Source organism: Apium graveolens, chromosome 11, assembly GCF_009905375.1.
Source record: "Apium graveolens cultivar Ventura chromosome 11, ASM990537v1, whole genome shotgun sequence".
NCBI classification, from domain to species: domain Eukaryota; kingdom Viridiplantae; phylum Streptophyta; class Magnoliopsida; order Apiales; family Apiaceae; genus Apium; species Apium graveolens.
This window is the reverse complement of record NC_133657.1, coordinates 4,060,415-4,073,126: the sequence shown is the minus strand read 5'-3', so window position 1 is coordinate 4,073,126 and position 12,712 is coordinate 4,060,415.

Genomic DNA, 12,712 nt, shown 5'->3' with positions numbered 1-12,712 from the left:
AAATCAAATGTTAAATATTGAAAAGAGGAAATACAATCTAAAGTGATAATATCTCTTGATAAAAAAACTTGTTGATCAGTATTAAAATTTATTAACACCTTTATTGCGATAATTATTTTTTTCCATTAAATTTAGTGTATTTCATTTATAATACTCGCCTTAGTAGTCAGTTTTTTGATACTTAGAACCTATTAATATTATAAATTTCTACTTAATTACGATGTATTGTAACAAATTTAACTATATCACAAATTATAAATGTATGTTAGTTTGAATACATATGATTATATCTTTTCTATATATAATAGTCCAACATGTCTATAAATACTATAAACTTTAACTTAATTACAATGTATTGTAACAAATTTAACTGTATTACAAATTATGAATGTATGCTAGTTTGAATACTTACAATTATATTTCTTCTATATATATATATATAATAGTCCAACATGTCGAGGATTTTTTATTTTCCGTGAAATGACGGATTTACCATAATTAAAAAATTATTTTCCGTGAAATGACGGATTTACCATAATTAAAAAATTGGTGTTGGAGGGAATCGAACCACAGTCTACTTATTAGTTTTAACACTACAATATTACTACGACACTATGTCTTTTATGTTTTTAATCAAGCATTTATTATCTGTGTGTCGCTAAAGAGTAAAATTTGAACTTCCTATTTCAATTCATGAAATAAATTTTTAGTCATGTTTTTACGTTCATATATATTAATTTAGTTAGATGTATATTTCTAAATAATTAAAGTTACAATTTAGATCATAATTTTGATCAATATCTAACATATAAAGATAACCATTATACGAAAAATATAAATAAATTATGACATAACATATATTTAATAAATAATGTAATATGTTTTCAAGTAATCGTCTTGTTAAAATTTACGATTTTATATATAAGAATTAATTAACAATGTCAAATAATCAAGTTCACACTAATACGAAAAATTAACAAATAAAGTTTATAATGTGTGTTTATTCAATAAATATTATATTACATAATTAAAATTTAAGAAAATAAAATGCTATATTTTAGTCATTTGACCAAATTGAGAGCAAAAATTTAAATAAGTCAACAATTATGAGATAAATGGAATAGTGTTCGATGTACACATAATTCATATATTTGTTCAAATTTTGATTTAGACCGACATATTTAGGTTTATTTCGAACTTAACATCATAATCTACTCGATTTAAAAAAATCAAAATTTTACCATTTTTCTAAAAATATGAAAAAGGCACAGAAAAAACCTGACAATCACTATATATCTGAATTACAAGAATTCAATTTGTGGGAACACGGTTGTTTTTGCTTTAACTGTGGTCGAAGTTATTCAAACTTCAGCTTCTCATTATCCTAAAATTCTAAATTTTTCAATATTATAAAATTCTAAAATTTTATACAGGGAATTCCGATATTGCTAGAAAATAGCACGTACACGCGCTATTATGCTAGTTACTATATAAATTTTAGTAATTATTAATTTAAAATCTATTTCAACAGGTATGATAAATCCAACATTATATTCTTGACAAAAAAATACATTATAATCAAATTTTTCATAAAAAAAACCTGAATGTGTATAAATGTCAAATATTAAAAATAATCCCAATATGTATGTGTGTGGGGGGTGATAGATCAAATCGAACAACCCTTAAACTGAAAAATATAAACTAATGTAACCTATTCCTCGAGGCTGTTGTCAGGGGAAATACAAACTTCAGTAGTTGAGTAGTTCAACTCCGCTCCATGAAGCGCCTTGCTCGACATGCTTTTGAACATTATGTTCTTCCTTTATAAGGACAACACTCACTGTTTGCTAAAAAACCACAAGGTATAGCTACATGATGTCCTCTAGACTTGATTTAGCCAACAATGGGGCTTCAATCATGTATTTCCTTATCTGTCCAAAGGCTTCTTGGCTCTCATCTGTCAACTCAAAGTTCTTCACCTTCTTCAGGGATTTGAAAAAGGGTAGGCATTTGTCTCCTGACTTGGAGATGAACCTTCCCAAAGCTACAATTCTTTCAGCCAGCTTTGAAACTTCCTTTATGGAGTGTGGTGACTCCATGTCTAGGATGGATTTAATTTTATCGGGGTTGACCTTGATTCCTCTTTTCGAAACTATGTGACCAAAAAAATTTCCAAACCCAACACCGAAGGCACACTTGGTGGAGTTTAACATCATCTTGTGGTGCCTCAGCACTTCGAATTCCTCTCCAAGGTGATTAATATGGTTGACCTTGGTTAGGCTTTTGACAAACATGTCATCGACATAGATCTCCATGATCTTCCCAATTAGATGGGCGAAGATCTTATTCACCAATATTGTGTGTGTCATTTTTGTGCATTTTAATTCGATTGTAACTGATGAAACCATCGATAAGCTTAACATCTCATGCCCAAAAGTGGCATCTATCAAAGTGTCAATCCTTGGTAGGGGTGGAAATCTTTAGGACATGCATCGTTCAAATCATTGAAGTCGATGCACATCCTCCATTTTTCATTGACCTTCTTGACCATACGGGGTTGGCCAACCATTAAAGGAACTGAACTTCCTCAATGAATCTGACTTCTAGGAGCTTTTCAACCTCATGCTTAATGGCCTCCAGCATATCAAGGGCATAAGTTTTCTCCTAATGTTGGACCACTTTTCAAGTTAGATTGATGTTCAACTTATAAGTTATAATGTTGGGGTCGATCCCATGTATATCAGCTGCTGTCCAAGCAAACACATCATTGTTCTCTTGTAAGAATTTTGTCAATTGGCCCTTCAGGGGTTTTCCAAGGACGCTACAATGTATGTGACCATATCCGGGTCTAACGAGTCTAGGGGAATTGGGACTAAGTCCTACCTGGCTTCCCTCGATATTCTTCATTCTCGCGGCCATCCATGTCTTCTACTGAGAGGACCTACACGCGGCTCCATTAGGCCTTAGCGCGGCCATATAGCAGTTTCCAGCCACTTTTTTTTCTTCTCTTCCTTCTCTGGCTCCGTTTCTGGTTGGGAACTTGAGCACTATATGATAGGTTGAAGGCACGACCTTAAACGATTGAATTCATGTCCTTCCAAAGATTGTGTTGTAAGTAGAGACTGCCTTAACAACCTGATAACTTAGCATTTGCGTGACCTCTCTCGGCTCTTCACCAATAGTCATGGGAAGTTGTATCCCTCCCTCGACTTTGCACTCCACTCTGTTAAACCCGTAGATGGGTGCGTCTGAAGGGGTTAGTTGGGAGTCATTGTACCCCATCCTTATAAATGCGTCATGAAACAGAATATCCACGTAAGCTCCATTCCAATTACCAGGGTGATAACTAGAGGATCATCCTGAGGAAACTTTAGACCTTAAAGGTCGGGATCATCGAATTCTAGTGTCATGTTAGTCTTAGCACGTTTAGGTGCGTCTCCGACTATGTTCATTACCTCTCTAGCATACGCCTTTTGAGAATTATTTATTGTCCCAACAGTTGTTGGCCCTAAGGATATCATGTTGATGACTGGCACTCGGGGCTGTGAGTTACGATCTCGGTTGTTATTCCGTCAGTCATTATCTGTTTTCTGACCTCTGCCATCTTCACCATTGGTGAATCGGCCATATTTTTCTCTTCAGATCAGATACTCAATCTCGTTCTTAAGTTGTTTGCAGTCGTCGGTGTCATGACCAACATCCTTGCGGAACCTATAATATTGAGATTTGTCTTTCTTGTCATGGTCTCCCCTTAGTGGCTTCGGCTATCTGAATTCTTTATCTTTTTCGATCTCTAACAGGATTTGGCTCCTTGGAGCGTTCAACCTTGCGTACTTTGTGAACCTCGGTCCTTGATTCTTCTTAGAAGCAGAGTTAGAGTTCTTCCGGTTCGAGAATATTTTTCCTTGGCATCGTACTTCTGGTCTATTTTTTCGCTTCTTGTTGCATGTGGCCTCATTGCTTGCAACTTCCTTCTTCATACTTTTCTCGACCTTGATATACTTTTCGGCTCTTTTGAAGTTGTAGCATGTTTTCAGGGGCTCGTTTGGCTAAAGACATCTTGAAGTATTCATTCTTAGTTCCTTGCTGTAAGGCTATTATGGCCACCTTATCATCAAGTTCCGGAATCTTCAAGTCCTCTTTCATGAATCGGTTCAAGTAATCTCTTAGGGATTCCTTTACTCCTTGTTCAAGGCTCATGAGAGAAACTGAACTTTTTTATGCACTCTTTCACTGATGAATTACTTGATGAAAGCCTAGCTTATATCTTTGAAGGACCCAATCGAGTTGGGGGGGTTAACGGATGTACCGTCTTTGAGCCATGCCAGCTAGGATTCGAGGGAATTCCCGACACTTAATAGCGTCGTTCACGGGATGTGGCAACAAGGCATGGGATAATATCCCCACACGATTCACTGGGTCGCCAGTACCATCATATGTCTTGTTGGTGGGCATCTTGAACTTCTTTCAGATATGGGCGTTCATAATCTCTTCAGCGAATGAGGGCTTAGGATTATCGGGATCTCCTAGGGGCATTAAGTCAGTTGGATCGGCCCTTGGAGAAACAACCTTTTGTCTTGGTGTCGGACATTCCACATCTATGACATGAGGAATATCCTTTGATCTTCCTACTGGTGTGGGCCTTGGAGGCTGATGCATCTCCATATCATGTTTTAGCCTTTAAACCTCGGCTTCATGAGCCATTATCCTCTCTTGGATGTCCTGGGTAATCGTCCATTCTGGCCTTCGAGGCAGACAGTGGCCTCTTTGTTCAGTCTCGTTGCTTGCACGCCTCCTCTTCAGAGCGGTCTCTTTCTACGATTATTTTAAATCTCTTTCTGAGCAAAGTCCAAAAAAGTCATGTCCTTCAAGGATAGGGCCAAGCCACAGATGTATTGAAACATCTGTTCTTCTTCTTGGCATGAGAGATCGCTTCCTCCAATCTCAGGGTACAAAGGCATCCCGAAAGGGGGATTAGTAGTTCTTGGGATCACAATCATCGACATCTCGTACCAAACAGGTCGGGTGTTCAGTGGCACGTGCAAAGGTTGAAGTTGGGATTAATCCCTAGAAGCATATCTATGATTGGGGGATTCGTCCCTAAAGGAGGATCTTGTATTGGGGGATTTTTCCACTAGATTTGAGCCTCAGTTGTTTCCACGAGAGCTCATCCTCCTCGAGTGGTGGATGTAGAGTCCGTTGGGATCTCAATTTTGGATGAGATAGTGCACCGAGATACAATCATTGATTCTACTCCGTGTGTTGACCATGATTGATGTTGTCTTCCGACATATGACGCCAAATATTATGGAATAAAAACTAGGGTTGTGATTGTCTTTAATGATATGATTTGTGAGTTTCGGTTTTTAATGGCTGCACTTGTGTTCGAGACTAAACGGTTCTCAAAAGGTGCCTACGTATCTCTATGTTGTATATAATCAAGCCAAAATGCAGTTCTTGATGATGCCCTCGGGTAGGGCTGTAATTCAGGCCGAGCTGCTCGCGGCAGCTCAAGCTCGAACTCATTTATGGTGACCCGGCTCAGCTCGATAATGTATACGAGTCGAGCTCGAACCAAGTTTTCTGCCCATTTATATTTACGAGTTGAGCCGAGTATAATCATGACTCGATTACAACTTGAACTCGATAGTTCGGCTCGGCTCGGCTTGACTCGAACTCAAACTTGTTAAAAAGACATAATTTTTTAGCAAATATTGCATACTACAAGATCAAATATTGCATTCATGTATTCATTACATTATCTGTCTTCATTACACTTCTGCTAGTACTACATGCTAATATTCTACTAGATTAGTACCATCTACCAAGGGCAGACCAAAATACATTACAAGTATTTAATATAAAGACAAATTCAATTCAAAAGACTGAACTAGTACTAGCAGTCTAGCAGTCAAGTCACTATTTTAATGTGCTCATATCAAAACAAAATAGAGTCATCCGGCCTTGGCATCCAATATCCAGTGACGCCCTCAATCTCGGGGTTAGGAAATGAGGACCCACACATCTTTAATCTTCTAATTAAATAAACATAAACCCCGATTAGCTACTAACAGGATCAAACAGGATAAAGTATCAGACAAGATTACAACTACCAACCATAAAATATAACTTACAACCCCAAAATAAAATCAAATATTCATAGTCGATCCCGGCTTGGAACCGACAGATAACCCATTGTATCTTTACAACTCTCTGGCTAAGCGCTTGCTCACTCAAAAACTTTACTACATGCTCTGGCAACCAGAAGCCCTCAACACGATAGGGACCACCAGGTACGCTCTTACGAGCAGTGCGCCTAAGCCTGACCATCTTTTTGCTTAACTGCCATGGTTAGATTAAAACAAAACATATGATTATAAAACTCAGCAAGTAACTAAACAACAGTTCTACCATACAAAATTCACAATATACTTTACTGATCTCAGGGCATTCTACTTTATCAGTTCTAGGTGGCAGATTTCTATCTTTCAGGTTATAAAAGGGGTTATGAAGAAAATTTTGGGCTTTCAAGGAACAAGGCTCAAAGCAGGGTGAAAGCCGACATTCATCACAAATCATTAAAGGATCAAAACAGATCTTTCAAATGGAAAGCGACAAATCCTTTCATTATAAGGAATCAATTATATGATCAACAGAATCAAAAATCAGGGTTCACAAGCTTTAAGCTTCACAATATCACAATCAACTCTTTTCAAAGCAATATAAATCTTTTTCATTTTCAAGGAATCAATTACTGAATAGGAAATTTCAGTTCCTTTTTAAAATCATTATGGAACCCTTGATTGGACCACATTATCTTTCATTTCATAATAATACGGGTGATCAGCCCGTACCGACCTCCATCCGGTCTTTAAGGTACCAATGGCATAATTTCATCCTTAAACTGGACTAACCCCGCTAGCCTCTTACTATAACAGTACTAGTCCCACTAGCCTCTTACGTCCCAATCCAATCCATCAGGAATTCATTTGGAAAACCTTGAGTGGAAAAAGATAGGTTTACTAAATTCATTTTACATTTACCAAGAATATGAAATCATTCGGACTTTTTCAAGTCGAAACTCATTCGTAAGTTCAATTTCAAGAATTTCAAAGTTAAGGGAATGAATTAGAGATAAGCAAAGTTCAATCCTAGGGATCTAGATCAATGATAACATGGTTCTCAAGTTAGGGAAATCAAAACCGTTTCAAGGATCAATAATGGACAAGGTAAACAAGGAATGAAGCATCATTAAAAAGGGTTCGTAAAGGTACTTATAGGGTTTACAACAATTCATGGTATATTAAGTGATCAAAACAAGAAAATGGTTACCAATGGGCTGAATCAATAAACTATCAATGACAAGCTCATAAGATCAATGACAAGGTATCTCAATAATCAATAACAAGGGTACGTTACTTTAATAATTCAATACTCTACATGGCATGAACAATATCCTCTCTATAACCATTTACACAAGTAGTTAGAGTTACTTGCCTGAATTCGCTTTCCTGAAGGTTGAACTACTGCCACCTAGTACACCTTTCCCTTTCCTAGCCTGAATGCCCTCACGCTCCGAATCTACAATCAAAACCAAAACCTTAATTAGATTCTCAACTCTCGTTCCCGGAACGTTCACTCAATACGATAACTCGATTATTCTCTTGACTCGAACTATACGAGTATAGCTTATACACACATGCACATAACACATAACACATTCCTTTTTCATAACCTTTATATCTTTATATACTCAATAATCAACTTATACTCGCTTAACCTTGACAATTCTTCAAATCAAACGATTATAACTCATACGAGAACACGATGCATTCACAACTAAATCTTTACGACCATAACTATCACTTATAGCTTTTAAAATCAATCAACTTAGTTCCTTTTTCTTTTATTCCTTAATTCAAATCACATACCACATTCAAACAACCAAATCCATAGATATTCCCATATACACACCCAATCATTCTTTAATTACCACAAATCAAGTTTTAATTCTAAGTTCATATGGCCTATTCGGCCTTCTTGCAAATACCAACCACAAAATCAATCAATTTCCACCTTAGCTCACATAAACATATAGCACAATCAAAAACCTTTAAAAAGAATCATTTTCCTCTTTTTTAACATCAAAATTTGAACCATGACCATATATATACAATCAAATTTCTAAAACAATTTCACCATGCAACTTTAATCTTAGCATAATCCAACATTTAAACTAACACCTTTCCTTTATCAACAATAATTCGAACCAAAACATACATACATGCTCACATGCAATTCAAATTCATCTCTTCATTATATCAAACACTCATTTACATCAAATCATCACTTAACAGCATAAAACCTTAGTCGAATTTTCCAATTAACCGTACATGCATTCACTTATCTCTACATGCATGACTCTAAATCCACATGCAAACTTAACTATAATCTTAATTTCAACAATTATTGAACAATCAACACCAATTTCAAATCACACAAGTTTATTTGATTAATTTCTTTATTGACACAAAGTAATCATTCGGCCCTAACCATATAGATCAACATGCATAGTTCAAATAAACTTCACACTTCGTTCTATCCCAAAGTCATCTAACAATCTCCATAACACATTGTTCACAAGTCATTTTATCAATTAAACCAACCAAATTTCTTAACACAAATCTAAGAATTCGAATTTAACCTAAATCACAACATGTATGCATCAATTTAAGTTTAAATCACTAATCAATTTTAATTATTCTATACTTTCTATAAACAACTATCCACCATCAATTTCAATATCAAAAATCAACTTAATTTCTTTTAAAATCAAAAACCCATTCTGCTTTATAGAAAACACCACATGCAAACACTAAAATTCGAGTTTATATAGTGTAGAGTTCAGTTTACACATCATAACTCACCACCGGTTCACCGGAGTTCATCACCGGTGACGGTGGTTCACGGTGGTGCCCTCATTCGAGGGTGTCCAACCTCAAAACCCCCCGATTTCTTCTAAAAATCACAGCAACAAACAAATGCAAGACATAATCATCACAAAATCACATCATCTTGGTTCTACAAAACAAGAACTCGGCAAAACCGAACCTAAACACACACACACATACACACACACACTCGCATGCAAGTACCAAACCACACATGCAACTGAATCAAAGCTTATATGTGGAACAAAGATGAAGTTTTATGGAAGAATCCATAAAAACCAAGTGAAGAAGAGAGATGTACCGAGAGGAAAAAGAGAGAGAGAGAGAGAGAGAGAGAGAGAGAGAGAGAGAGAGAGAGAGAGATAGAGATAGAGAGAGAGAGAGAGAGAGAGACTTCGAGAGTGAGAGAGAAAAGAAATGAGGGAGTGGCCGGGTGAAAAGAAAGAAAAAGGGCGGGGAGGTGGTTTTTTTTTATAAGAGCTTGGCAGGGGTAAAATGGTCATGTGCCAAACTTTTTAATTTCATTTTCTCCTTTCTCTTTTTCTTTTTTATCAAAGATTGCATTTAACACAAGATAGCTCTCTCAGAAAATATGAGAATGAAACAAATAATAATTTTAAAATGTAGATCTCGAAATTAGCTTTCCAACCATTACTCATAATAAACTTTTGAGCGTACGGTTGATTATATATGATTTTTTCAAGCTCACGCTAAAAATAACATTTTAACACATAAAAATCATTTTAAAAAGCAACGATCATGAAATAAATCCGTCTATAATTTTTAGAAAGTCTCTAAGACTTTTTTGGAGATAACAAAACAAACCTCATGCCTTTACCTTACTCAGATAATTTTATAAAAATGTGCAAAGGTTAAATAAACCTTATTTAAATCAAATAATTCCCTTAATAATATCAACAGATCACATAATCACGCATACAGACAAGCAAGCACGTATACTCACACATCACCACTTATGTCTGATCATAAAAATTTCCCTTTTTATCATTATTCCTCTTTTCGCGTACCGGGTCACGTTCTTCCTAACGGCCCGACGCTTAGCGTTTCAATTACGCTTCACAATATCATTACCGAACGACACGTCACTAGAACACAATACTTTACTTAAACATTCATTTCACATAATAACACATATTTCACATTTTAAATACTTTAATCCCTTTTTAGGACGGGTTCTGTTATGCCTGACGGCCCGACAACACAGCTTAACTCCTAAGCTGACTCTTTAAATTGGAACGCGTCTATCTACGCTCCCAGATACTAATATACAATAAAGACAATTAATCATCACTTAATCACATATTTTATAATCACTTCACATAAATTATACTTTATTGACTTAATTACGTCGCAAAATTCTCAGTCGTCATAATCTACCCTCCTTAAAAGGATTTATTCCCCAGAATATAGTCTAAAGCAAATAGATGGGGATACTTTTCTTTCATTTCACTTTCTAATTCCCAAGTTGATTCTTCCACTATTGGATTTCTCCATAACATTCTGACTAGAGGTACAACTTTATTTCTAAGTGTCCTCTCTTTTCAGTCTAAGATTCGAACTGGTTGTTCCATATAAGACAAATCTGGTTGAATTTCCACTGGTTCCAATTCGATCGCATGGCTCGCATCAGAATTATACTTCTTTAGAAGAGACACATGAAATACATTGTGTAGATGTTGCATTTGTGGATGTAGCGCCAAATCATATGCTACATTTCCAACTCGTCGCAATACTTCGAATGGTCCAATATACCTAGGACTCAACTTCCCTTTCTTTCCGAATCTGGTTAAACCTTTCCAAGGAGATATCTTTAACAAGACTTTGTCTCCAGGTTCGAATTGCACACCGTTTCGTTCTTAATTTGCATACTTCGTTTGTCGATCTTGAGCAGCAATTAATCTTTTCCGAATCATTTCCACCTTTTCTTTCGTTTGTTGAACTAGCTCTGGGCCAATTAATTTACGCTCACCAACTTCATCCCAATACGTAGGGGATCTATATTTTCTTCCATACAACGCTTCATAAGGCGGCATGCCAATACTCGCGTGATAACTGTTGTTGTGGGAAAACTCAATTAACGGAAAATGATCGTCCCAATTTCCTTTGAAATCTATTGCACAAGTTCGCAACATATCCTCAATTGTCTGAATTGTCCTTTCACTTTGCCCGTCAGTCTGAGGATGATATGCCGTACTCATTTTTAGCTTAGTTCCCAAATGATTATGAAATTGTCTCCAAAATCTCGAGTTAAACCTTGGATCTCTATCAGACACGATAGATACAGGAACTCCGTGACGCATCACAATCTCATCCAAATACAATTTGACCAACTTTTCCAATGAAAACCTTTCATTTATCGGCAAGAAATGTGCTGACTTCATCAATCGATCGATTACTATCCAAATCGCATCATGATTAGACTTGGTCTTAGGTAATCCTACCACGAAATCCATCGCGATATGTTCCCATTTCCATTCTGGTATGTCTAGTGGTTGAAGTAATCCACTTGGCCTCTAATGTTCCGCATTTACTCTTTGACACGTATAACACTTACTTATCCATTCCACAATTTCCTTTTTCATGTTTGGTCACCAATAACTCTCTTTTAAATACTGGTACATTTTCCTACTTCCAGGGTGAATTGAAAATCTCGAGTTATGCGCTTCTTGCAAAATCTTGTGCTTTAGCTCCAGAACATTAGGTATCCAAATACACGAGTTAACACGATATATTCCCTTATCATCCTTTTGAGCTTTGATTTCTTCTCCTGATAACTTATCCTTTTCGCGATTCATCACTTGCTCTTGACAACATCGAATCTTTTCCAAAATTTCGGGTTGAAATGACATCGCATATATTGCTTCACCTCCAAATTTTGGAGTCTGCACTTCTATTTCCATCTTTTTAAAATCCTTGATCAATTCCTCCGACGACGTTAACATATTCAATCTTTCTTTGCGACTTAGAGCGTCTGCTACCACATTTGCCTTTCCAGGATGATATTTTATCGCACAATCATAATCTTTGATCAACTCTAACCATCTTCTTTGTCTCATATTCAACTCCTTTTGTGTGAAAATATACTTTAAACTCTTATTATCTGTAAAAATCTTCTATCTTGGCTGGGTCTACTTTGATTCCCTCTTTATTAACTACATGACCATGAAATTGCACTTCCTTTAGCCAAAACTCACATTTTGAAAGCTTAGCGTACAACCTTTCTTTTTCAGAATTTCCAAGGAAATCCTCAAATGCTCCTTATGATCTTCTTCCATCTTGGAATAAATCAGTATATCATCGATAAACACTATGACGAACTTATCCAAATATTGCTTGAACACTATGTTCATAAGATCCATAAATGCGGCTGGCGCGTTCGTCAAACCAAATGCCATTACCAAAAACTCGTAGTGTCCATATCTAGTTCGAAACGTTGTCTTGGGTATATCTTCTGCTTTAATCTCTAATTGATGGTACCCAGATCTTAAATCAATCTTGGAGAAACACGAAGCTCCTTTTACTGATCAAACAAGTCATCGATTCGCGGTAGAGGGTACTTATTCTTAATCGTCAACTTATTCAATTCGCGATAATCAATGCACAATCTCATACTTCCATCCTTTTTCTTTACAAATAATATTGGTGCACCCCACGGGGATACACTCGGCCGAATTACTCCTTTATCCAACAATTCTCGCAACTGTGCTGCCAATTCCTTCATCTCGACTGGCGCCATACGA